The 26,498-nt window shown below is 45.4% G+C and overlaps 1 protein-coding gene across 1 annotated transcript in view; it reads right to left on the minus strand.

Annotated features, from left to right (window-relative positions):
* rap1aa (RAP1A, member of RAS oncogene family a) overlaps positions 1-18,061 on the minus strand; it is a 39,347-nt gene extending 21,286 nt beyond the window's left edge. The window contains exon 1 of the mRNA XM_036533043.1: positions 18,004-18,061. The gene's annotated coding sequence lies outside the window, so the exon portion shown is untranslated. The remainder of the gene's footprint in view (positions 1-18,003) is intronic.
* Positions 18,062-26,498: the final 8,437 nt, after the last annotated feature.

The raw sequence follows: 26,498 nt of genomic DNA on the forward strand, positions 1-26,498 counted from the left end.
TGAGGCGCTCCTCCTCTCGCTCTCCGTCTCTCACCTTGCTCCAGGCGAGTACACTTCCCCCGCCGAGGCTTTGTCTCTGTGGCTGCAACGCGAGCCGAGCTAAGGTGGGCTCCAGTCATCCCATCAGCTCCCTTCCCCCCGCACCGCACAAACGCAAATACTGAATGTAAACATTTGCTTTCTGCCCTGGGGACCACTGCAGCGAACGCGCATGGAAGGACACTCTCTCTCCCTCTCACAGCAACTCTGCTCTCTTTATTCTCATTTCCTCTGAAATAAGCACTGCAGTTGGGTGACTGGGAAAATTCGCTGGCAGTGTCACCATGTTGCTTCTGTCAGCGCTGTCTGCTAAAAACTGAGCAGACAGGCACAGATGGGAGGAAAATGCGGACGGCCATTGCTGATCACGGCAGGAACCATAGAAACAAAGCCCAGGTTCTCAGAGGAAAGGCCAGCTTGAGAGAGCAGAGAGAGTCCATGCAAGGTTTTTTTATTAGATTACTGTTTTATTTCCTGAGTAGATGGTCTTATCCTCAGCCTTCCACACAGCTCACACATCTGCATATTTACTGAAGCAAACTGGGTAGGTAAAACAGCAGTGCCCCACCTGGGTATGGCTCCAGCAGCTCTGGGCTGGGAGCCTTGCTGTTTGTCTGAATGCAGACAAGCTGTGCTGAGACAAGCAACTGGGGCTCCAGCTCATGCCAGCCTGGGCCCAGCTCCACAGCACCTAGCAGGGGCCGGGAGGAGCAGCAATAATCCATCATTTAGAACAGCAACTACCAATGTCTGCACACAGGGCTTGAGACAGTGCTGTCAGCCTCAGGGACTCTGAACAAGCATGGTGACAGGTCCATTATCACCTGGTATGGGGACATCAAGAGCCAGAAACAAAAAATCAGCCACACAAACACTGCAACTGGTTCCCAAAACCAACCTGATGGGACAATTCCCAAGGGAGTCAAGACACGAATCAAAACAACACCTCCCATGCAGTGAGACTGTAATGTTTAATATGGTAGGTCTAAGCATGCCCTTATGCTCACCACCTACTGGTCAATGCATTTATCCAGTAAAGCCTCAGGTTTATGAAATTCCCAGGGATGCCTCTGAGGTTGGCTCACTGTGCTGTAGAGGACACCCTCTGTCAGGAAACCAGGCCTCGATGATGACAGGCAGGTCACTGTCTGACTGATGCCCCCTAAAACTACCATGAAGAAAGTCCATTAAGGACTGCACTTCCTTAAACAGTAGATTCATTAAGTAACTATGTGTGTGTACATATGCTAATGTGTAATGCTGTTTTGTGTACTGTGTGGTCATTGTATTCTTATTCAATTTCAGTAAAGCCATATAAAAAAAAACTATTGACTGGTATGCTCACAACACACTGGCAGATCACATACATGACTCCAAAATAATCAGACCTTTTTGACGTCAATACTCAACAGTACTGTGACCAAAGACACTTTTAGTCCTGAGAAGAAGTCAATAATGTAATATAGCTTCTACTTGCAAAGGCTGGAATTTAGGTAGGGGTCTCTACTTTATTTTATTCAGTGTTTTTTGCAGCAATACAATTAAACCATGGAATTAAACCCTTCACTTCAGAGTGCTGTGCCACACGATACTCTTAACCAGAATGCAACCAAAGAGCGTCTGTGCCCCACCCCAAGACTACACAGGGCCCAGCCCCCCCAACTCCCAGACAAGACTCTTGCACTTGCAGAACGAGTCCTACACACAGCCGTGAACAGCCCCGTCTACAGCCACAGTCCATGCGTTCACGGTGCACAATCGGTTACCGCCGCCAACCTGTACAGACCACTCCCCTGGATCCAGACCTTCCCGACAGCGTCTCTGTCTGGCCCATCTTTTCTGGCTATGCCCTTGCATGCTGCTGTTTCAGCCTGGCTCATCTCTGTACACTCATGCACAGCTGAGCGTTCTGGTGAGAAGCACAACCCATTGTTCCTCTCAGAACTGCAGCCCATGCGATTACCTTTCCCTGCGTGCTCAAAGCACATCCCCTTATGTGTCCAGGGAGGACTCGTCTCCACACACTGCACACGCATGACGGGAATTATCATCTTTTTAAATGAGCGCGCTGTTGCAGTCCAGAATTAATATGCCCCAGACGTGTCTCTTCATCCCACTGAAAAATTTCTATCTACCTACGGGGAAATTCTCAGATGGGCTACAAACGCTGGCTCTAACAACTGGCTATTGTCTCCTCTCTCTGTACTCCACACAATAGCACCGGTACTCTTTCAAGCAGCTCCTACAGAAGAAAATGTACACCATGTTCAATTTGCGTCACACAGTAAAAATGAAAAAAAAAAAGGGTGGAGGTGGAGTGAAAAAGAAGATTATATTTCCATGGGAATCCTTCATATCTATTCAGCTGCAGACCTACAGCCATTACAGGGTTCTGCGTCTTAGTAGAAATAAATCAAGTCCAGGTCTGGGTATGCGCCACCGGGTTTAGATTTTTACTTGGTTATGCTCCTTAATGGAGAGCTGCCAGGACTGCTTTATACATTCCTTACCTACCTTATATCTTCATACTTTTTTGTACCTACATCAAATTCATATGTACACACTTGAGTGACACCGTGCAGCTGCTCGGGCTCGAAATCCCACCCCCCCGTCCCCTGTGCACACAACCTGCATGTTACAACACAGACAGCAGCTCGTTTCCCACCGTAAAAACCACGAACCAGCTCAACCGCTCCTGTGGGGATGCAGTTCCAGGCGTGCATGGCAAAATTTACAAAGCAGATTTTTAAAGTAAGGACCACTGTAAATAAAGTGACATGACAATCTCAGTGTGCTATGAACAAAAAGTTCAAAACTGTTATCTGTATCATATGAAATGACCCCTATTAGCGTAACCAAAATAAGTATGCGCTCATCAATGATTAAGAGTGGTAGATTAGAGTTATATAGCAGAAACAAAGTTTGTTCCACATTCAGGAGAGCTTAAGTCTTACCAAAGTCACACTTGATTAGCTGCAGCGCAGCGGCAGATGTATCATTTAGAGTTCTGTTCCGCTCGGGGGAAAAGTGGCCGTTATCTCCCCAGAAAGACCGCCACGGGCCAAAGCCCGCACTGAACCGCCACGGCACCTGACTCGGCAAGAGGCCGCGATAGCGCGGAGCCTGCCTATCTCCCCGACGCAGCGCAGCCAATCAACCTCCGGCTCATCCTGCCGCTCATGAACAGGAAGCAGCCAGCCCACCCCACGTGTCTGTCAGAGGAATCCCTCAGCTTGAGAGTGTCGCCCCGATCTGCTGTGGCCGACTGCCTCTCTGTTACTCACACTGGGTCTCCTGCAGCATTGTACCAGCAGGGCGGCAGTACTGGGCAAAAAAGGACTTTTATGTGTGGGTGAGGACTGCATTTGGGAAGGGGAGGAATTTAACTGTAACACATGTCAAATGTCAAGTAGCCCCAGCCTGGCCACTGGGAAATCTGGGAAATGAGAGGATACACAGTGTAGTAAGTGTGCACACTCAGCTGGGTATCATTAGTCCTCTTACACAAGAACTGGCAGGCAGACACACACTTAGAGTACAAGTGTATTTCTGTACTCTCCTTCTCCAATGCACTGGCCATGAATTCTCTTCTGGCTATCTAGGAAAGACATCTCAGCCTCAGCCTTAGCCTCATCTTCCATTCCTTCCCTGTGACATAATGAAAGGGGCCTGTGTATAGATGTATTGAGTTGGAGTCTAACTGTTCCTCTTTTTTGAGCACTATACACAAGAGGGTTTGCATGTTTTCCCAAATTCCTGCAGGATGGCATCATGGCAGTGCTGTAGGGCTCAGTGGCCTGTGTACCAAAAAGAGTCCCCCTCTACACGGCCAAGGAGGGCCGGCGGGGCCACGCGAGGGTCCTGCTGTCTGCTCCCCTGACGCACGGGCTGCCCAGCGCTGTGAGCGTACTCTCTCCATCAGTCTCGTTTCCGCCATTCCATCCGAATGCGCCATCGCACCGCAGCCTCGGGCCTGAGCGTCCCCCTGCTCCACTGCCTGTGACAACAGCAGCGAACAGACACACCGGGACAAACGCAGCAGCAGGCCGGCTCACGCGGACACGGAGCTCACCGCTCAGGGCCTGCAGCAGAGAGGCGGACGCTCGGCTCACAGTGCGCCAGCGCTCACGCCTTATAGACGCCAGCAGGTCAGCTGCTCTCGCTGAGGCTTAGCCTACAGCCTCTCTGAACCCGAAAGCACAGAGCACACAGCCCACGGGCCTCAGAGCGCACATTGAGAGGCCGCAGATGTGAGCCTTTGGGATAGCGTACACAGTTATGTCATAAGAAATGTACATATATTTCCCCTCAGGGCAGAACCTCCTGACATTAACCTACTGTGTCCTGAAGGCTTCAGTGCCTCAGCAGGTCTTCCTCTTCTTGAATGCCCAAAAAAGCCAGCCCTTACCTCCTGGAGCTCCCTTCTGAAGACGTGTGCTCCTTCATTTAGCTTATCTTCAAACTGCCTGGTGTAAATTTCACTGTGGATGAGGGATATAAGCTGATACCGTATCTTAAGCAGCACAGCAGATGTATGGGAAGTGGGGGGAACAGCAGTGGATACGATCATTAAGACATGCAGCCAAGCTATGGAGAACCGATTTACAGCTTTCATCTGACACCGTTTACGCCCTGTCGGCTACAATCCAAACCCAAATCATCCAAAGGACACAAGATGCACACATAAAGGCAACACAATCGTGCTGGAAGAGCTCTTCACACAGTTGCCAATGACCGGCTATCATTTCCTGGTGGCAACACAAAGAGCCGCCCTGGGTCTTCAGTGGTGCTGTGTGTGGCCGTCGGTTCTGGGCAGCGACACAGACAGACTGTGGGAAACAGCCAGCGAGAGCATCCCTGAGGCTTATTCAGTCACTCCCTGCCAGACTCCACTCTGAAGAGGGGCAAGCGGTGTGGGCTGCTCTTAAAAGGGCCACGCCACCCCGGCGGGGCCCCAGCTCTCAACGGCCCCTCACACGTAATTTGGCAACGCGGCACAGGCAGAGGATAGGAAATGCCAGCCTTCGGCATCTAAACACAGACTGGACAGCAAATGTCCGAAGGCTACCCGCCAACCGCTGAAGACAAACGCTCCTTTCGACCAGAGAGAATTCGGACCGGGCCCTGCCCCTCACACATCACAGAGACAAAAACCGAGAAGCAACCAAAGTTAAGGCTAAGAATCCAAGATCATGCATCGCAAATAGGCCGCTCCTCAAAACTAAACTCATGCAGATGAGGAAACCCCTACACAATAACACCAGAGATCAGCTTAATCGCACCACCAGCCAAGTCGGTTTAACCACAGCACAGTTTGTTTTGACATTTACTTCTGTGGTTTTCTATGAAACCATTTTGTTTTTGTTTTCACTGCAGAGCGAAATAAAACAATGCTACATTCATATCATTTCTGAGGGCATTTCCCAGTCTCAGAACTGCGTGTGAGGTACATATACAAGCATGTGTGTCTGTGTGTATCATCTTCAGCCACCATGAAGCCAATGTGATGCATGTGGTACACTATACAACTGTATGCTGTATATGGCTCATCTGCCTTTTATCAGTTTTGAAATTGTGAAATTCTGGTCTCCGTCTACAAAATGGGCCAGAGTTGCTGTGGTTACTCATGTCGAAACTTGGGATGGGAACACATTAAAAGCACGTCCGGGACACAGCCTGTGGAGTCTGCAACGTGTGAGGGCACCAGGAGGGTTTGGCGCATCCATTGTCCCGGCTCAGGCCTAGGCCGCCATAAGGCTGCTCCAATGAATTGCATGGCCAGCCGTTTCATTCATGCCCTTAAAGCCTCCGTCTGATTACAGCGGCCGGCGCCCATAAACTAAAGTCAGGCCACAGAGCAGATCTAATGAAATCAGTCAGCTTCCAGTCGCCATTGTTTGTGTCCAGCCAGTGATCAGTGCGGGTTCGCACTATAGGCGCTGGCGGTGTAACAGGCGCATGGCTCTGGGCTGGGGTTCATGTTCCGGCCTGCCAGGCTAAAGAAAGAAACGCAGTCGACACGTTAGCTTCACACAATGAGTGGCCATAAATCAGCCAGAGCACACCGCAGCCTGCTTCCGAACAATTCCAACCGCCTTTATGACTTTGACCCGTTCAGCTTACTTAGCTTTATTGCGGCAATCATAAAAATAATCCATCACTTTGTTTTTTCAGTCCACACCTCTTACAGAAGCCCCTCCAGGTTACACATCCGGCTCTGGGAACCCAAGATCTGAATGATCTCCACCCAAAACGCAAGGTTAAGCTACACCCAAACATCGCAGACTGGAAGCTGCCAGTTACCCAGAGGCTGTAGCATCAGCTCACTGGCTGATTGAGTTGGCATCAAAATCACATCCAAGTCATCACCTCTACTGACCTCCTTGGGGACTCCCCCCGACACACGCAAGCCAGATGTTGTGAAAGTAGAAAATGCAAAATTAACAGAAACCAAAAGCTCTTCGTCTGTTTCTCACTGTGAAGCCAAATTCACACAGAGACAAACAGAATTAGCCTTAAACACCAAGTGGCACAAAGTAGCCGTTACTATTGGATGGCACAAGTATTATGTCTTTGCAGCACACTCCTCTGACTATTATCCCATGCTGGTAACCTATGAATCTCATTACATTTTTGAACTGAAATCTGACAGTAAAATCCCACTCTTTTTACCAGAAGCATACGGTTACTGAAACTGGAGTCAGTCCTCTCTAAATCTGATAAATTCTGCTCTGGACATTACTGTTGATTTTGGAGGGAGAAAAAAACTGCAAGGGTGGAAAACAAAATTGATGCAATCATGGACTGAGAAGAAAATTAACATAGCATGAGAGGAATGCGAGGCAGCAGAGAGACCACACCCCTCGCCCCGGGGCAGGTTTGGCCTGGCTCTGTCCCTAAACGGCCCACACCCCCCCCTCCTCTGACCCCATTTCCACTACAACCAGAGGACTCCCCCTAAACCTGGCCCTGCCCCCCTTCTTTCCACCTCGTCCACCCCAAGCACTCTCTCCAGCCTCGCCCCTCGGCGTTCTCATTAGACACTTCAGAGCAGCCAACGTTTTGTTTTTCCTTCTGATGGCTCACACAGGAGAAGGCCACAGCCCATGACCACACTGCCAATATCAACTCTAGAAGGGGACAGCGCTCTGCCAATGTGACCACCCTTTAGACTGCACAGCGTGCTACAGAGAAGCAATGCTCCACCAACAGCACATTTGGAATGTCTTGTTGAGACTAACACCAGTACTGCTGCGCATAATCCTTGACTTGACGTGATGTTTGTTAGACCTTCAGGCACACCCAGGGAAACTCGGAATATGGAACAATGACAGAAGTTGCATTGTGGCTTCCCTGGGGACAAGTTCAGCTGTTTTCACAATGGCTTCAAATTGTCCCAGTGCTATTCATGGCCCATTAGTGACAGGAATACATGGGTCTTCCCCCCCGCCCACAAAAAGGAAGCCCCCTGATTAAGAATTTAAGCAGTGATCTCTCAAGGCCAAGGCTAGTTTTCAGACAGGGTGGATAACCTTACAGAAGCAGTTTAAAGGCCCCACTCCAAATTCACAAAGGCTTACAGGTTGCTGCCGATAGTCTGTCTTTTTTCGTCCGTGTTTTCTGGAACAGGAACTAAGAATACTACCAAAGCTTCTCCACAGTTCCCCAGGGATATACTCTTCTTACGCATCTATGCATACAGTCTAATGTGACAAGTGCGCAATCCACAGGAAACTTCCTTTCCGTTACACCAAAAAACGCTCAGCCCAGCTCAGTCCCTCACTCTGGACACTTCCGATTCATAATCCAGAATGACTCACTAGATGGGAAACTGAATCATCATCTTGTCTCTCTGGTGTTAATCAAGTACTGGCTAAAATGCATCTTCATAGCCAATGGAACCATGGCTTTCTAATGCTGAAGTTGCCCTCTGCTGACACACTGTACTGTAGAATAAACAGTAATGTCGAACAGCTGGTACCAAGGTTTATGAAATTGATCTATCTGGCAGCTGAAAAGATGTAGGTCTTGTAGGTTATTTTGTCAGAGGGGGGCATTTAACATGGACTGACTACCACTGAGGAGAGCTGCAAGTAGCTGTATCCGATTCCATCATAATGAGCCAACTCCTCATCATGGGTCAAATAATGCCATGTAAGATAAGCAGAGTAATTCTACCCTGAAAAGACCAAGGAACAGACAAAATATGTAGTTGCTAGGTTTCCTCCTCAACATCAACAGTTCAACTGCTGTCAGCTATTTGGTTAGGGGGAAGATAATAGCTCTTATATGCTTATCTTGACACATTACCTTCTATGCCAAGTTCCTTTCAGCTGAACAAATAAACAGGTAAATTTGTACCCAACTACAGCATAAAGAAATACACAGATCAAGCTCAACCATGCATCCAAGTAATGATTTATGTGACACAGGCCAAATGGCTACAATATAATACAATATCATGGGTATTTTGATAAAGTTTTGATAAACTGATAAACATGAAGTGAAAACAAAACAGATTTTAGATGCCATTTCATACCTGAAATCGGTTGGCCCTGAGTGCAACACAAGCAGCATCAGTGTCAGTGCTTCATGGCCTGGGTCAGCTCTGAGGAAGCACTGACAGCAGTTAGCCTCCTGTCCCCCAGGGGTAGCAGAGGTTGAGCTACCCAGTCAGCACAGATGCAGACTGCGCAAGTTACAGTTAATTCCCAATTCCAGCATCCAGTAGCTAAATTTTATTCGATTTTCAGCTGGCTCTCTCTCTCTCTCGCTCTCTCTCTCGCTCTCTCTCTCTAAAAATGAACTCGGATTACGACAGCTGCCATACAATAAGTTTTGTGGCTGTGGAAAAATGTTTGATTCGATTTTATGATAGTCATTTTAGTCACAGGTCAGTTCCTGTAGGTAATTCTACGATTACTGAATAAGAGAGATGAACTGAAATTTGTATGTGTTTACTGTTATTAGCAGAAGAGCAGTCACAATTCTGCTCCAACAAAAGCCAAGGTAGCAGAGGCTAAAGGGTACCAAAGTGAAGACCTTAATTCAACTTCCCTCTTAGAATTGTATACGAGCCACACCTATGTTGTTAAGTGCAATGCCTCAGACACAATGGTGTCAGCCCTCGAAGGTCAGAGCTGGCAGACAGTCCCCTCTAAACAAAGTTATGGCACCCATCCATCCATCCATACATCCAAATTCACACGCACGCGCATGCACGCACAGTCCCTCTGAGAATCTAAAAAGGGAAGTTAAAGGAAGTTAAAGTACATGTTTAAATATAATGTGCTAGCAAAAATGCAGCCTTTACCCTCAGTTCTATTTCCAGCCCAAGAGACTGTTCAACCAAACAATACCAACATGGGTTCCAAATTCCACAGGCTGTTTGCAGAGGCCCGGAGCTCCGTTTGACCTCTCAGCAGCACTGCTGGTCACACACCTCCTCGCCCCTGGTGCCACACCACAAGCTCCTGCCTATCATCACTTTAGGAAAACCTGCAATTCGCCTGAGGGCATGCAAACCACTACCAGCACATGGTGTTCATGAACCCCATTCCCATCAAGCTGCAACTGTACAATGGCCCTTAATGTGCAACTTTCAATTACTAACAAACATGAAACGAAAAAATACAGAGAAATTAAGCCCAGCATTTCTGTCATTCTGGTCATGATGGTATAATAATATCAAGAGAGAAAGCACAGAAACTGTTGTTTGCTTCTCCTCCCAGGACTTGTGGTATTTCTGCAAGCTTCAGTAAAGACGAGGGCACTCCCTACTGCCCCCTGCTCCTACGGCAACCATTTGAACACCACGTTGCCGAGTGCCCGCTGAGACTAATGACGCAACCTGGATACACGGATATATTTAGTGGCGTCTGCAGTCCTGCGCGGCCCGGGGCCGCACCCCCCCGGGGCCCAGAAGTCAACACAGGAGGCCTCTGGACCTCGGCACCTGTCGCCAAACCGTGTCGTCACCACCGCATTTCGGGTCACAATTCAGGAGCTCTGCTCACATTGGGGACAGCTCTGCTGATCCCCACTTTCAATGAGGAAGCCTGTGAAAGGAGGGCGATGCAGCAGCTGTGGTGGCCACAAGAAAAGAGAACCAAGAACAAACAGGGATGGATAACAGGGCTAGCATTCCTCTGCTGAGGGAACTAATGACTAATCTCTCCTTCACCACTATGCAAAAAGCAAAATGCTGCATCATTTCAAGTACTGAAAACAAGCATGAACATTAACTGCAGTATGAACAAGTTTATTAATCCAGGTACATCCTATGTGGGCCATGCTGTTGGCAGCTTGGGTGGTTTGCTAAAAAAGGCAATCCAGGGATAGCGCATGTTTGCCTTTGTCAATCAGCCTTAACAGCCAGCTACTTGCAATCTGCTTAGCATGGCCAAACAACCCAGTTCCCTGAGTTTAACTTTCAAATGCTCCCTGGCTTTTGATAGAAAGCCTGACATAAATTTCAAGCTTCTACAAGAACATACCACAACAGCAGACATAGCTCATTTTTAACAATTACATACTACTGACTTCTATAGCTTGTTCATTCAGTCCATAAAGAACTGCAGCTGTAAGCTGTAAGCTGTAACTACAGCCTCATTGATCATTATCATCCATGAGCCTTCACTGGAAACACTCTGGGCAATCAAGTATGTGAATAATTACACAAATTAGCAAAGAATGTAGGCCTGACTGCATGCCCCACTGTCTACATTTCAGGATTCCCAAGCAGCAGAAATAGCTAGTGATGCTGGACCATGAAAGGAATAGTGTCACTGCGATGAACTTGGAAGTGCTACTCCACAGATCAAAACACTGTCTAGTCCAAGCAAGGGTTATGCACATCATCAAAAGAGCCTGAAAAACCCTCCAGGCAGCCCTAGAGTATAATTCAAAGGGACTATAATATCAAGGGATGTGGGCTACTTTTTGAAGGATCTTTACCTGATTACTGGCATAAGAGGGAGATCTGGCAGACAACGGCCAGCAAGACCTAAAGCGAATGGCTGATAGGAGACACGGGAGACCATAGCAAGCTTTAAAGAACTGACAGTCATTACAGGGAGTCCTGACGTGAGAGCAGCAAGTCTACATTCCGCACAGCACTGGGGACGTATGCAGTGAGAAGCACTTCCCTTTCAGAGCCTGAAATGACCGGAATATTCCTGTAGCCTATTTTCTGCTGAATTTGCAGATAGGTCTTTTTCTTGGGGGGGGGGGGGGGGGGGGGGGGGCACACAAAGTTGCTGGAACACGACCGAACAGCGAGCAGGAGGAACCGAAAGCCACCCCTTCCACAAAGCCTGTGTTCTGCCTCTGGCTTCCCTCTGAAAGCTGTGCAACTGCAATAACAACATAACCCCTTGCTCTCCATCAGACTGCAGAAAACTGTGCCTTTACAAACACCATCTGATCTTCAACCAAGTCAAAGGAGCTTTATAATAGGCTCTGTCAGGAAAATAAGGGGCAGGATGCCTTTATGAATGTCTCTGCAGGTGAGGAACAATTCAACTCCCTCCAGTCAGAGATAGCCCTCGATAATACTAAGCACTTATGAACCACAAGCTGGCCAACACCAAATCCATTAACAGCGACAGGCTCCTTCTTGGCAGCTGCTGACCGCTTTTTGTCAATGTCTTACAGAAAAGCCAAAAGGGGTGTCATTGACAATGGACACGGAGCTTAATACATTACGGTACTACAGTGGAGTTTTCTCTTAAGTATACACCACTTCAGTCTGGACCACCCTACATCTCCACACTGAAAAATACCAGCTTTTAATAACTGGGGACCACTTGGATCACTAGATACTTCAGCCTCCAGTTACCAAAGTCCAATGCACATTCAAATGGCTGTCGCCAAACTACCCCCTTGGGTCTGGAACTGACTTTTTAATGAGACAATTAGGTGCAACCCCGGGTAATCCGCTACCTCTCACACAACACAGAGCAGTTGCCAAGATCTTACTTTAATAGGAGCTGATGGGAATTCAAGTCCTCCGAAAGATGGAACTCGAGTTGATGAGCTCGCCCGATCCCCGTTTAGGCCTCCAGCAGGAAGCCCAGCTGCAGAATGACTGCACTGTTGTTCTCGAGTTTCAAACGTTCAACCATAAAATGACAACAGGGGCGGAAACCGGACTCCTCCCGCACTGCAGCTCCAACCATTTCAAGCTTTAGGGGCTCTTAAATCACACGGCTGAAACGACCTGCACAAGATGAAGTGGAACTGAATTTCGGAAGGAAAGACCACTTTAAGCACGGATCGCGTGGCCTACTGGCCGATACAAAACAGAATCTTCATCACAGCATAGCCAATGTAGCTGATGCTCTGCTCTGTTGCTCTCCCCTCTATACCACCCCCATGTCGTCTGTGCTCCATGCATTTCGTAAGGTTAGACCGGCCGGGACTTTCAAAAACACTACAACACCAGGGCTACTAGGCTCATCTTATCACACTGGATAAATGGGCTCGTAAATGTAGCCCATTCGACCAAATTCTGTTTTGAAATGGCATTTAAAAATCATACTTTGATGAAAATAATGCCTGTGCTCACCTTTTAGACCTGATATTGCAGGTCACAGTACTGCACTTTGAGTGATAACTAGGCAGCTTCCACATGAAATAAGATTATATCTGTAAAATGCACTAACCTGTGCTCACCTCAGCGCTTTGGAGCTCAGATGCACTTTTGCAAAAGGGAAGGGGGTACTCAGTTAATCTAGTCAAACTCATTTTGGAATCCAAGCAATCTGATAACCGACTCTTGTTGATTCCTCCGGCCATGTTCGAGCAGACAAACTTGATTAGCTTTATTAAAAGGATAACGGCCTGGCAGTCATTAACAACTCGGCTGCAGCTGAGCAGAGGGAATGACTTTCCCCATCAGACTGCTGTAGGGCATACGAAAAGTCTCAATATGCAGTTTGTCAGGGTCACATTTATCAGCATTTGCTGGAGAGAGCTCCAACGTGTGACCACATCCAACTGCACCTGTGGCAAAAGGACATTATCAGTGCGCCAACAACCCAGAACAGCATAACAGTGAAATGCCCACCAACATTACCCTGCGATGGAGAACCCACTATGTGCAACTCCATGCCCCTGTAAGTGTGTTTACATTTCACATGGTACTAGTAATACAATGTTTTCCGATGAGGAAGCCCCGGGAGATAAACACCGCACATCTAGCATGGCCCTCAGGGAAAAAGGCACCTCCACACACAGCTGCATTTTGGATGCATGGTTAGGCTGAAAAATCAGCAGTGCTGCAGTCCTGCTCTCTCCTGCACGCTCTCCCACTGCCCCCAGAGCAGCACCCCACTTCCACGCTCAGGGTCAGGTCACAGCCAGAGGCACAGTCCCGAGAAACTTTGGGGCACATAAAGCTTTGCACTCTTCCTGATCTGGAGACATGCCATCTGTCAGCATGACAAAACACATCAGTCCCACGGGAAGGCTAACTTTCTGATACTACTGACCCTGCTGCAGGTTACCCGAGTCCCCTCCCCCTCCCCATTCATTTTACCTTCCCTAGGAAATAAAACACCACAGATGACTAAGAGGGATGTGGCAATTCAGCTGATAGGTTTCCAAGAAATACCTGGCTGGTGCCTGCTACCAGCAGGACTCATGGCACAGCCACCTTCCACCACAGATACTTCCACTTTCTTTTTCAGCCCATCTAAACCCTTGAAGCAACAAACCTCAACAAGAAAAAAAGGGACATTCACAGTGTTCACAGGAAATGAAAAAGGGAACCTGCTACCAAATCCATAGTGTTTTCTGTTGCACGACAACTGTGTACAACAGACCACTACCAGGTTCACCTGACCTACGAGGAAGGTCAAAGGGCTAGTTGTCCCAACAGTCATCCTGCATCTTGTTCTCCTTGGGCACACTTAGAAGTATTCAGTGCGCTTAAAAATACCAGCACCACATCCAGACTCCCACAAAAGGCAGATGCGATACACCCAAAAGTGCAACACCAGCAGAACAATGAATTGGGATGTTCAACACATGTGTCCAGATCCATCCTCAACAGCCTGCTTCCACATCTGGCTAACGCACTGCACAACCTGACCTCTCTCCAGCTACTCTAAATTAATCAATGAACTATCAGGACCTGGCCATCTCTGACTTGACATCAATAGACTGGAATGCTGACGAGGTGCTGTTCTCCTCCCAGCACAGCCTTGAAATGTTTCTGGGATGTAAAAACAGATCCCAAATCATAGCCAGGCTCAGGAGAATACTGTCAGTACAACGCAGAGTCACAGATAGCGATGGGGCTGGCAGTGTGGTCCCTTGTTATACAGCAATGTCCCCTGGCAGGCTTTAGCATTCAGTATGCAGCCAGCGACAGCGGCCCTGCTGGATGTGACGCATATGCCCAGGGGTCACTGCCCACGCAGTTCAGTTGCTGACCTCGATTCGCAATAAGATAATGCACAGACTCTGGGCTCCACAAACCGGAGCATCAGAGCAGCTTCACCAGAGCAGAGGGTTATCAGTGAGCTTGGCATCCACATGCACGGGTTTCCAATTCTTATTCCACTTCAGGTCTCAACAGGTTCACTAAAGTCCTTCCTCAGACTGAGACCACAACAACACAGCCTAATTCTAGAGATGGAAACACCACTCCCAATGACCAGTTTGAGCCATTACAGGTTAGCATACTGAATGGAAGTCACCAACCAAGACATTCCCTGGTTCAAGTAAAACCTGGAATGCCTCAAACTGCCATGCACTGGGAGTATCAATTCCTCCCCTTTAATTTCAATGCTATCTGTAATAGGCAGGCCTCCAGGCCTTCCAGAAACACTGTTCTCCTACAGCTACAGCAGTTGACTACCACTACATTCCAAAATGAGATATTTGCCCTGGTAGTGGGGTCCAAAAATCACCTTCCAGAAAGGTTCCACTGACTTCCTGAAGTGAGGTCCAAGGCCCTCGAGTCCCAACAAATGGCCATCCGGCCACACAAGAAATGTTCTTCAGAGGTTGCCATCAAACCATCGTGCTAATAACAGAAGTGAAGAGAGCGCATCCTTCCACTCAACCTAAAATAGGCCTCACTTGCTCACCACAGGGCTGTGCAGCTAATATTAGAAAAACTATCACAACAGGCAAAGCAATATCCATGAAGAGAACACTCATTATGTTTGGCAACACACGTGAGCTACTGACAGCCTGGCTCTCCTGATCAAAGCCACACATCTGCTCTCAGCGCATGAATAACATACACAGGCCCCTAATCTTAAGAGGTCAAAACAGAGGTCATTCATTACCACTATGTCAATGACAGCTCGGAAACCAACAGAGACAAATCACACACAACAGGGAAATGAGTTGTAAAGAAAGGAGGAATAAACATAACAGGCATGAAAGTATCACATTTACTTTAGCAAGCACAAAAGGCCTTTCTGATTTCACAACTTTTCGTCTACCAGTGTACAACTCACATTATCTGAAGGACTTAATACAGGCCACAATGTACCAAGAAAAGAGACAGCAGGCAGGCATATTTAAATATACATAATAATGATACTAATCAACAGGAAATGAGACCACAGTCTACAGAGGCAGACTGCCAGATTTGCATGAACTCACACCTTGAGCCATTTTTGTTGGTTCAGAAAGAAGGAGTGAAAACCATTTTGAAGGCCATTTGACATAGGTTCATATTCAGATTCTATGGTGCACACTTCCCACAACTGCAATTATTCGAAACCTATACAACTATTTATTATTATGCATTTATTTCTCAATACAGCAACACTGACAAACACTAAATGTAGAAAGTAGGCCAGTATAAGCACAGAAAGGTTTACAAAGAGGAGACAGGAAATAACACAAGCCTGGTTCAAAAAGCAAGAAAAATGCACTTGCTTGCAAATCAGCTTTAAACAATTTACAAATATCAGGGACACAACAGTTATTCTCAGTAAATGTTCACAATACAACTTACTAAACAAAACAAGACTTACACAAGTCACGGGTCACATAATGGGTACGACAAAGGAAGGAAAGTAATTTCAGTCTTTAATTTGGCAATGAATACAACCCCCACTTGTCTGAATGCTAGCCAACAAACATAACCCAGACTGTGAGAAGGAAGCTAGCCTCTTGGATAAAAAAGCATTTCATCCAAAACTCTCATACACTACATAGCTATATGAACACACACTCTTACATGGATATCTTTTGGCATCTAAGGGGAGAAGTGGAATATTACTGTCGTCCAAGATTTAAGAAGACTGTCATTCATTACCAAACCGTTTACAACTTGCTCGATGTGCATTTGGCGATATTCGTCTTATATGCAGTGCTAGCACCGACAGGTCATACGGATCTCTTCGTAAAAATAAGATAGCTAGCGTAACGTTAGCTAATTAAATGTGTTTGCAGAAATACCCACACCCCAAGAAGAAACAGCGGTACCCCACTATGCGAATGACTGGGCATGCAACATGGAAATATTAACAGCAAGCCCGCCAGCTAGCTAGCTAGCTAAATACAAAGCGTGTTTAAAATGAACTGAATATTTACCTCACCGAATACTATTAAATCTGCACATGGGGTTCGAGACTGATTTCAAAATGTGGCGCACAAGCCACTAGCAAGCTAGCTACGTATCCAGACGCTGTTCTTTTTGGCTTTTGAATACTGCAAACATAAGCGAGATAGCTACAATAATAAACATTGCCAAATTGGCTACGCTTTCAAAAGGGGTTAGGAATGTTTACTTTATTCGGTATTGTACAGCAAGTTAGCTGGCTGGCTAGCGGTCCACGTTGGAGCTGCGCTGAACAATGTGATCCAATGCCAGGCCATCGCTTTCTAAATCTTTGGCACTAATTTCTTTGGGCTAAAATATAGTGACTTTAATGCTTAGATATTTAGTTAACTAGCAATTCATCTAGCTACAATTTTCGCATGAAGTATGAAACGTGAAGTACCAAGCACTACAAATAAGCAAACTTCTTCCATATTTGGATAGGAAAACGGTGCATAGCAAATTAGCTGGCTAGCTACTTAGCAGGTTAGGTCGAATGACAACAAAATAGCCAGTCAACCTAGTTAAAACAGCCAGTTAGCTCAGTTGTCTTCGTGTCATCGTGTCATATGCGGTATTGCAAAATGAGCTAAGGTAACGTTACCGGTAGCTAACTGGCAACCATATTTTTACATCAACAAAAGAGAGGGCGGGTTACTGAAACATGTACTGCTAGCTAGCCAGGTAATCTAGTTTGCTGTAGCTGTAACATTTCTCAAGCTTGTCTAACATTAGATAGCTGGCTAAAAGTAAAAAGACCGACTGCAACTAGATAGCAGCGAAGTCAGCTATCTAGCTAATTTAGTAAACACAACTAATCTGAAACCAACGTTGGTAATGTGGTGTAACTAAAGAGCGAGTTACAGCTAGCTATAGCTAAGTACACAGGCTCTTTAAACTTAGCTAACTAAAGGCATTCCGCCGCCTGGGTCTGACATGACACTAGCTTCTTAGCTAATGCAAATAAATGGCAAATGTATTTCCGCCTTTCATTTATTAAATCCTGACGACAACAGACTATCAACAATGTCCATGGTAGAGTTTCCTGACTAGCTGAGCTTTTTTAGTTCACATTACTCGAACTGATCTCTCTCCGCCATGTTCCCTTTAGCAAGATGTACAGTTGGCTAGCATTTAGCCATACATACAGCTAGCTAGTTACCTCCCTTCCGTCCGGCCTGGCCAAACTAGGAGTCTGTGCACTAGTACTGGGAGTGCAAATTACTCTGTCTCTCGCTAGACTGGGGTTTCTCTTGCCTAAATCGCGATAGTCCCGATGTCTGACCCCATATATGTATACTCTGAACTCCGACGACTTGGATTCCCCCTCAAGCACCCGCTGCGACCCCCTTTGACAGCCGCGATCACCGGATAAAGTTGGTCGTGCTACTCACCGTCTCGCCCTCTCCGCCGCTCCACCAGCGTCTAGGTATGGATCAGCTCCGGTCTTTGCGCCGCAGACGTCATCGCTCAGCCTCTCACTCGACGCTCTTAAAGGGGCAACACCCTGCATGTGCCCAGCCGAACCAATGCATTGGTACTGCAAAGAGTATTACTGTAAAATAAAGCTAATTGCTTCATCATGTCAATGGGGATATTGCGTCTTATTTTTATGACTGTAGAGAGTTACAGAACGGTAGGTGAAACTTGACAATATATGGACCTTCATGACAGTCGAGCTAGCCAAGTAGCCCCACTTTAAGAGAGATTTTGCCGGCGAAGGCTTGACTGTGTTTCTGATTGGCGTAGGCTAGTCATTTGGGGTACTTGAGCCAATTACAACACAGAAGACCTTTCCAGCGAAAAAAAATCTCACCCGAGCAATAGGACTTTATTCTGTATTTTCTGATATGGTGAAACATTACTTTGCCCTAGATGGTGGAATCGTGTGGAGTAGTCATGATGATGTACCATACCTAATAACTCTGTTTATGTTATGTGGCATTACAAGATGCGTTAAATGCCGTTATCTGCAGTACCAAGCCAGTCTGTGCCCAAAGTGTGAAAGATTATTTAAATGAGCAATAAAATTTATGTCTCAAATGGACAATGCACTTAGTGGCCGCACCAGTTAAATGTGTTTGTTTCACCCGTGGTTGTGGATAGTTAAACAAAACTATGAGAAATAACGTGTTGCAAAACGGAAAGAAAAGTTCTCCCTTTATTTTATAACTAAACATTAATTATCAAATGGGTTTGTTCAAAGCAAGCCATGCTTATATGGCATTAGCAGGTGAGTCAATCCATTCACAGGAGTGGTAGATGAAACCTGCAACTCCTGTTAAAAAGTGTGTATTTGAATCTAATGCAACCAGCTTCCCATTTCGGCAAAGGGTCAGCAGAATGCCCATTATTGTGAAAGGTCCTGATCATGACATCAGCTGGTTGCTACACTGGTTCCTACCAGTGACATAATTTCCACTTCATCTAAAAATGGAAAAAAGGATGAACATAACTGTTACTAAATGTGGAGCAGAGGTCAATGCTAATTTTAACTTTGATGAACAAATCGGTACGTTTAAATCAAGCTGCTGATAAAGGTTTCAACAAATGATCCGGCACATTAACAAAAAGGGTCAGTAAGTTAGGTGAAACAATACATTTTTCTTCAAGGCTGCATCTTTTAAACATGTTTGTTCTTCTCTCAACCCTGCAGGCTCTTTGTTTAGGTGAAGATGTAATGGAAGCACTATTTGTAGGAGGTAGGTGAGGCTTCATGAACACATAAGCAGATATTTTGCTTTCATATTTTGTCAGTGACTCACTGAAGTGAACATAACAGTAAACATTTTTTTTTTCTGTGAAGTGTAAAGTCTTTTGATTCATTCAGCTGAAGCATTCATTCCTAGTGCAGGCCAAGCCCCACAGCCTGAGATCAAGCTCAGCCATGTCATCAGCTGACAACAACTGGAAGCCCATGGTGGCTGATTTTGTTCTACTGGGCTCGGGTCAGCGGGGTGTCCTCATGTCCCCACAACAAATAATGGCTCATGAGGCTGCAGTGAAGCCCCTCTGTGATGTCAGATCCACCAAGTGGCATCTTCCACACCACGTTACAGTGTGGGACTGGCAGTGTGAAAAATAGCCGCTGGCTGCATCACAGGGTATTGTGGAATTGCATTCACCTCCTCTATTGGTCTAATTTGAGATAAACCTTTCTTTCTGCCTGACTTACTGTAACTGAATATATATGCTGACTGCGCATCATTGGAAAACAACACTTAGCCTCCATTGCGGACAACAGATTAGGATTGTGTCATGACACATCACACACGTGCACACTTTTTTAAATTTGATTTGGCACATGCTGCAATGTCATCACACAGCCAGTGGCAGCCTCTTTTCCAGGTAATCCTATAAAGGTGAACTAATGACTGGAAGAGGGGGAAGACAGACAAACTGATGGTGGCATTCACCAAGGGAGGCTTAGTTGTAACAAACATTACTGTAGTTTCCCCAAGGTTTTAATCACATGAGCTTTTTCAGACCAACTCTCAACTTTTGCATTTTACCCCACTATATGGAAGATGCTACCTACTGTCTAAGCATATCCTTCTGATTATTTTGGATGCAAGCCCACCGCTGCCAAAAGCAATAAATTATAAATGATCTCATTTTGTAAATAATCATTATGAGCAATGTTTCTGGAGTTTGAGCCAGACATGACTAGCCCTTCCCTTTAGATACCAAACATCCAAAAGCTAAACAGAAGTATTATTTAAAAGTGGCTTTTTTGAATGGCATTGAACTGTAGACACTGTCTGACTTAAAGATGCAGGTGACACTTCACTGCAGCACTGGAAAAGGAGTTCAAAGATAAAGTTGTTGCCAAGTAAGTGTTGCCCTTTTAAGGGGTTTCAGGAAGTCCCTCCCAAAAGCTCTTGGGCAGCAGAATCAATTCAGTCAGACCAATCATTTACCTCTGACCTATTTCCGTTAATGCTCTGAACAAACTTACTATGGTTTACACCAAACTATTTAGGAGTGGTTCAAGATTGAGGATCCAATAGAGAAATTCTTTTGATAGTGCCCTAACAATCACAAATTGTTCAGTTGCACCTTCTGAAAATTATCTCCTCTATTTCCACAGTGTACACATAGCAGTTCTGTGGTCCTGCATATGACAGGGTTACAGTATTGACCATAGATTGGGTCATTGTTGCAACTCCATTCACATCCCATGAAATGGCGGCAGCATGGGATGCTGCATCTAAATGAAAGGCTCACATAAATGGACGAATAGCCCCAGACACATTAAATGTTAAAAGCACAAAAGCCATTCCTTGCCAAAAATATTTACCTAAAATCTATATAACAACCGATTGACATTACTGTGTACTTTACTGTTGGACCGTAAAGATGATTTAAAAAAAAATCATTTAAATAGTGATTCACAAAGAGGACCATAACAGTTAACACAGCAATAAACAATGTAATCAGTCATTTACTGTATATTTAGCAGATGCACTGTCTGCAGCAGAAGACTCCATTGTCCTGTTGGTCCCACAAGGGAACAAGAGCAGACAGGGGTCAAGACCTTCTGTCAATATGTTCAATACAATGGATTTTCAAGAGCATGGAAACAGCAACAGGAAGTCAAAGGCAGGAAGTGATGAAAATGGTGGCACAGAGGAGGTGATAGAGATCAAAGTTATGTAGACCTTTTCATTATTTGATGAGGGTGTAAAGGATGAAGGATAATTCAAACAAGAAGCAAATAAACACAATGTGAAAAGCCTATTGGCATTACTGAAAAAAGAGCAAAAAAGTAATACTAAATACATACTGAGATAATTATCATGGTATCTAGCTCAGCAGTAAGCTAGAAAGCTAGACAGACATTAATATTCAGTTGTTCTGAAGTCCTTTGGTACATGTGGGCAGCACTGTAATGGTGACATGTCTGGTGTTTTCCACATCTACCATGAGGTTTTTGCTGACATTTATTGTTTAGTTAACAGGCTACCATGGCTGTGTTAGTGTGTATGTGTATCTGCTAAGTGACATATTGAACATGACAGATACATTTGAATGCTGTCAGTCTCTTGCATTTATTGATATAGACTCGGAGCAGACACACACATACCAAGCTCACACGCATCTTTATAAATTAATTTAACAAACTCAATTTGCACACATTATTTCTCATGTTTGATACTCAGATTTATTCTTACAATAGTTCGAGTACCATTTCCATATTTGTCTTAAAAATCATTTGACACCAGCAATGTGAACATTTTGGTGACAAAGATGAGAAACAACCAAAGGCTTGAGTTGTCATTAATAAGAGACTAATTCTGTCACGGAACAAATCAAAGAGGAAACATGTTGAGAAGGCTCGAGTGGCTCAGTCAGCCGAGGCTGTCTTCCTGGGAACAAGCTGAGTCCTACAGCTAAGACCCAAGTTCGACCCAAGTTTGAATCTGAACTGTGTCGTTTTCTGATAAGGTCTGGAGTCTCTAGTAGTTGAAAGCAATTGGCTTCATAAGGTGGGTTTAATCAGATATTGTTACCTTGTCGCACCGCTCCTGGCACCCTATTGCTCACCAGGCACCAGTGAATTGCTCAGATAAGATTAGGAAGATGCACCTTGCATTTGATATTTCCTCTCCTGGTGTGCTGGGGCACTTGTAGTGTGTAACAGTTGTGGTAACTGTTCATTTGTATTTGAGGATTGCATTCATAACACCACAGTGCTCCCGTAACAGTTGGCGAGTCCAGGAATTTAGGAGTGAAAAATGAGGAAAAAGGAACATCTTGAGGAAGGAAGAAAATTTATATAAAGTCCACACGCTATACTTATATGAACATTTCCGAGACAGCACTTTTGTAAAGACGAAGGTTTTAAAGCTATGGCTCAAGTTTGCCAGGGTTTGGAAACCAGAAGGGAAATTCACAACCATTTGCTTGGAAAATGAGTCAAGTACATTCGATTTAATCAGGAGACTCTTGTCATCGCTTTCTGTGATGTGAGTGAGTCGCTCTGGATAAGCATGTCGGCTAGAGGACAATAAGTAACATAACATTCATCACAATTTCTTCCTCTGTCAGGTAGAAATGTAAGGACAAACACTGCAAGTCCTTTCCTATGTGTCTTTATTAAACACTTTTTGGGTGACACCTGGATGGTCACTGGATGGTGTTGTATAAATTAAAATCTCTCTGAAGTCTTATTGTCCAGTAAATATTGATGATGGTTGTTGAGGACCGAAACAGAGGCTTCCCTGACAAGAGTCTTGTTTAGAGTACTCCTAGAGTATTCTTATTAACCATTTTTAGAGTTACTCAATTTTCTTCAATCACCCAGGAGGACAGTTGTGTAGCACCTTAATTCCTCCACTATGAAACATACTATTCCTATAAAAGTTCCCACTAGAGGGAAGTATCAAATTAATAAGGACATTTTGCTTCATTTGTGTATCATTTAAAATCATTAATATATTGTGTTCAGTAGTAGAATTAACAACAATAATTCTGGAATGTTTTTTATGATTTGTGAAAAGCTGTCTTCAATTTGGGAAGGTAAAACACATTGCATACTATCTGTTGCTATTTTATGTTTCTTCGTTGTCATGTTCCTGGGCAGGCAAATGAATTGAGAAGCTTTACGATTTAATTTTTTCCACCCCTTGGATAAAGGCCTTTTACATGTAGGTGACAGAAGGGATATTTCACAGACACTGACTGGTCCCAATCTCGGACTAAATCTGACATCTGAATAATCAACTGATCTCTGTCCCGTGATAATCAAATATGCTGTTTCACTAACTGTGCTTTTCAGCGCAATCTGCTTATTCAGACAGATTGTTCCAGCATAGTGGTAACGAAGTGCCAATCTTCAGACCCCTAGTTCTTCTTCCTTCAGTGCAGAATCAGTTGAATTCAGAACTGAGCACCTCACTTCAAAACAGTCATTCATTGGAGTCTCTGCATCACTGCCCACTAGTCCTGGAAGAGGTTGAAAGTGAGAGGAGCTAGGTAGACTTTTGGGCCTCCCCTTGTCACCACCTTAAGCATAAAATTTCAGAAAAACAAAGTCCGCAGCTCCTGACAAAACTGCTGGGACTGCCCAGGGATTTTGAAGGAATCAAACTCAGTACAGAGGGAGTAGTCTTTCTTCCACGTCAGGTTCCCAGAACTGTGTCCCATCCAGTCAGTGCATTGCTCATATGCATTGCAGGAAACAGGGGCTGGAAGACAGCAGGAAACATCTGCAGCCTGTATCTGACTTCTGACTGCCCAAAGCCCAGCCCCACGTCGTCAAAGGGATTTAACCTCATTCGGCTGACCAATGGTGTGCAGCTTATAAGATCACATGATCACACCTGTACACATCTCTGAGGAAATCATTGTAGTAGCGTGTCATATACCACGCCATATATCAGGGTACGTCACTTGATAAAGTGGGGGAGGCTGAGAGAATATGGCTGTCTGACAGCAACACAGACACAGTTTTGCATGAAATAGAAATAGCATTCTAATGGCAGTGCATTACATGATTGACTAAAATGATTTTGCATGTGAGTAGGCTGAGGTGTGAGCACAGTAAATGTGCCATCTTCCCTTCAGACTCCTGGGAGTCAGCTGGACAATGACGATAATAGCTTCATGCATGGTGTCCATTTGAAAAAATACATACGTGCAGATGTATATGTTGTTTTCATAAATACCATTGCTCGTGTAATATGAGGTTTTGCGATGACCTCTCATCCTGTCACAGTATTGTAACATCCCTCTCCATTATGATTTGGCTGTGGAACCACAACAATGCAGTAAACATCTCAGTTACAAAGTGTCTCTCATAAAAACTAATTTTCTGAAATGGGGCAATATGTCAAAGAAACAGTTCCCAAGTTACTTATAGTCAAAGCCACACAGTCAGAACAGAAGAAATCAGAGATAGCCTCCACCCTGAATGACCCCCTGCTTGATTAAACACCTTTGCTTGTTCCAATATTCCACATCAAATTGATATATGATTCACTCTGCCAGCAATTTATCATTCACACAATGAGCAAATGATGAGCTGTAGTGTCTGAAGGCCTGAGTGTGTCGATACTCATGTCTTCCAATCAATTGGGAGGAAGAAACCTTTATACGGACAAGTGCACAAATGTCAGGACTGCGGCACCTTAGCCGGTTTGGTTTTGTTTTCCCCGTCCATGTGCTCTTGTTTACTGTTTTTCCCCTGTGTTCCAGCCCTGCCCTGCTCTCCGCCCTGTTGCCGCCCATCTGATTACCTGATCATCTCTACCTGCCCGCCTGCACACCTGCATCCCATCTCCTCATCAGCATTGCCCTATATCTTCCCTGCTTGTTTCTTGTCTCGTTGCTAGTTTGTCTCAGTTTCCCCTATTACTCTACCAGCCGTCCTGTCCTGTCCTGTCCTGTCCTGTCCTGTCCTGTCCTGTCCTGTCCTGCCTGCCTGTTTTACCGATATCGCCTGTTCTTCTTGACTGTGTTTTTTGGTTCTGGTTTTGGTTTGGTTCGCCTTGCTTACCTGGTTTTCGACTTCGCCTGTTTTTTGACCTCGTTTTTGTGGATTCCGATTTGGATTTAATAAACATCCATTGTGCATCCTGCCTCCCTGTCGACACCTGAGTCCCTGCCTGAGCCGTGACAAGAAATTAGATTTGAGGATTACAAATCTAGTCAGTTACAATTTATGTACTGGTAACAAAATAATAAATGCGATCATAAAAAGAAATTAAACTGTGTAATGTATGGATTAAGGATGATTTAAGGACATGCGTGTACATTATGTCAGTGTTTCTCAGTCCTACTCCTGGAGGCCCACTGTCCTGCATATCTTCTATCTATCCTTGCTCTACCTACCTGACTGAACTCATCAGTGGCACTTTTGATTAGCTGAGCACACCTGATTTAATCAAGCAGCAAGGATAGATAGAAGAAAAATAGGAGCTCCCTGTAGCTCACCCCATTACTGGTATTTCATTAAGACGAGAGGGGATGAGGGGACAGTCCAGCTGAAGGAGGAGGTCACAGCAGAGTCAATCCTCTTACAAATGCCGTGACCCAAGGTTTGTTAAGGTCAGAGGTCATCAAGGTCAGTGGTCACATTTCATCACCATTATGTAAAACTTGTAAAACTTGTGAAACATACTACTACAGCTGCTACCAGAGAGAGGCTGATGGCCACACCCCCAGCGCTCTGGTGGCAGTTGTCACGGCCACATTGCAGACTCATTGTGAGAAGGGTGACTCAGTCAGATTTCCTGCATTCTGACAGGAGGCGAGGTGCAGACATTTGAAAAGGGGGAGGCATCGCTAACGGTCAGGGCAGGCAGGACTGCTAACAGGGGATCCGATTTCTGAGGGGGTCCTGGTTCAGTGGGATGAGAACCTTGATCATCCTTCTGCAGTTAAGGTGACTGGCAGTTAGGGTTCTAGACTGGATTGATTCCACAGGTTACCTTAGAGTTACCTTTTTGTCTGATCTTGATGTTTACTTTGAATCATTTGACTCTACTTCTTACTTTAACTCTACCAGCTTCCTACTTAATCCGCCACAGAAATAATGCAGGCGTACACCAAAGCCTTGCATTAATCTGACTGTCATTCAAATTAACGTTCACATCTCAACAGTGCCCCACGTCTCCTCAGCCGTTTCAGGTATGACTCACTGTGTGGTTAACCGCAATCACCTTCCTCGTCCTGTTTGTGCTAAACTTCATGTCTCAATGCCCCCTCTCTCAGCGTCACGACTTGAACAGGGGCAGAATCTGAACACTCTGAGAGTACAGAGCTGGCTGTGCCAGAATACAAGCAAGAAGCGACATTCCAATAGAGACATGTCTGCCCATGAACAAGCGGGTCTGTGACTGTCCTTCTTTGCTCTGACCCTTTGCGGCCCCGTGTTCTAGCGTGG

Source organism: Megalops cyprinoides, chromosome 7 (assembly GCF_013368585.1).
Source record: "Megalops cyprinoides isolate fMegCyp1 chromosome 7, fMegCyp1.pri, whole genome shotgun sequence".
Lineage (NCBI taxonomy): Eukaryota > Metazoa > Chordata > Actinopteri > Elopiformes > Megalopidae > Megalops > Megalops cyprinoides.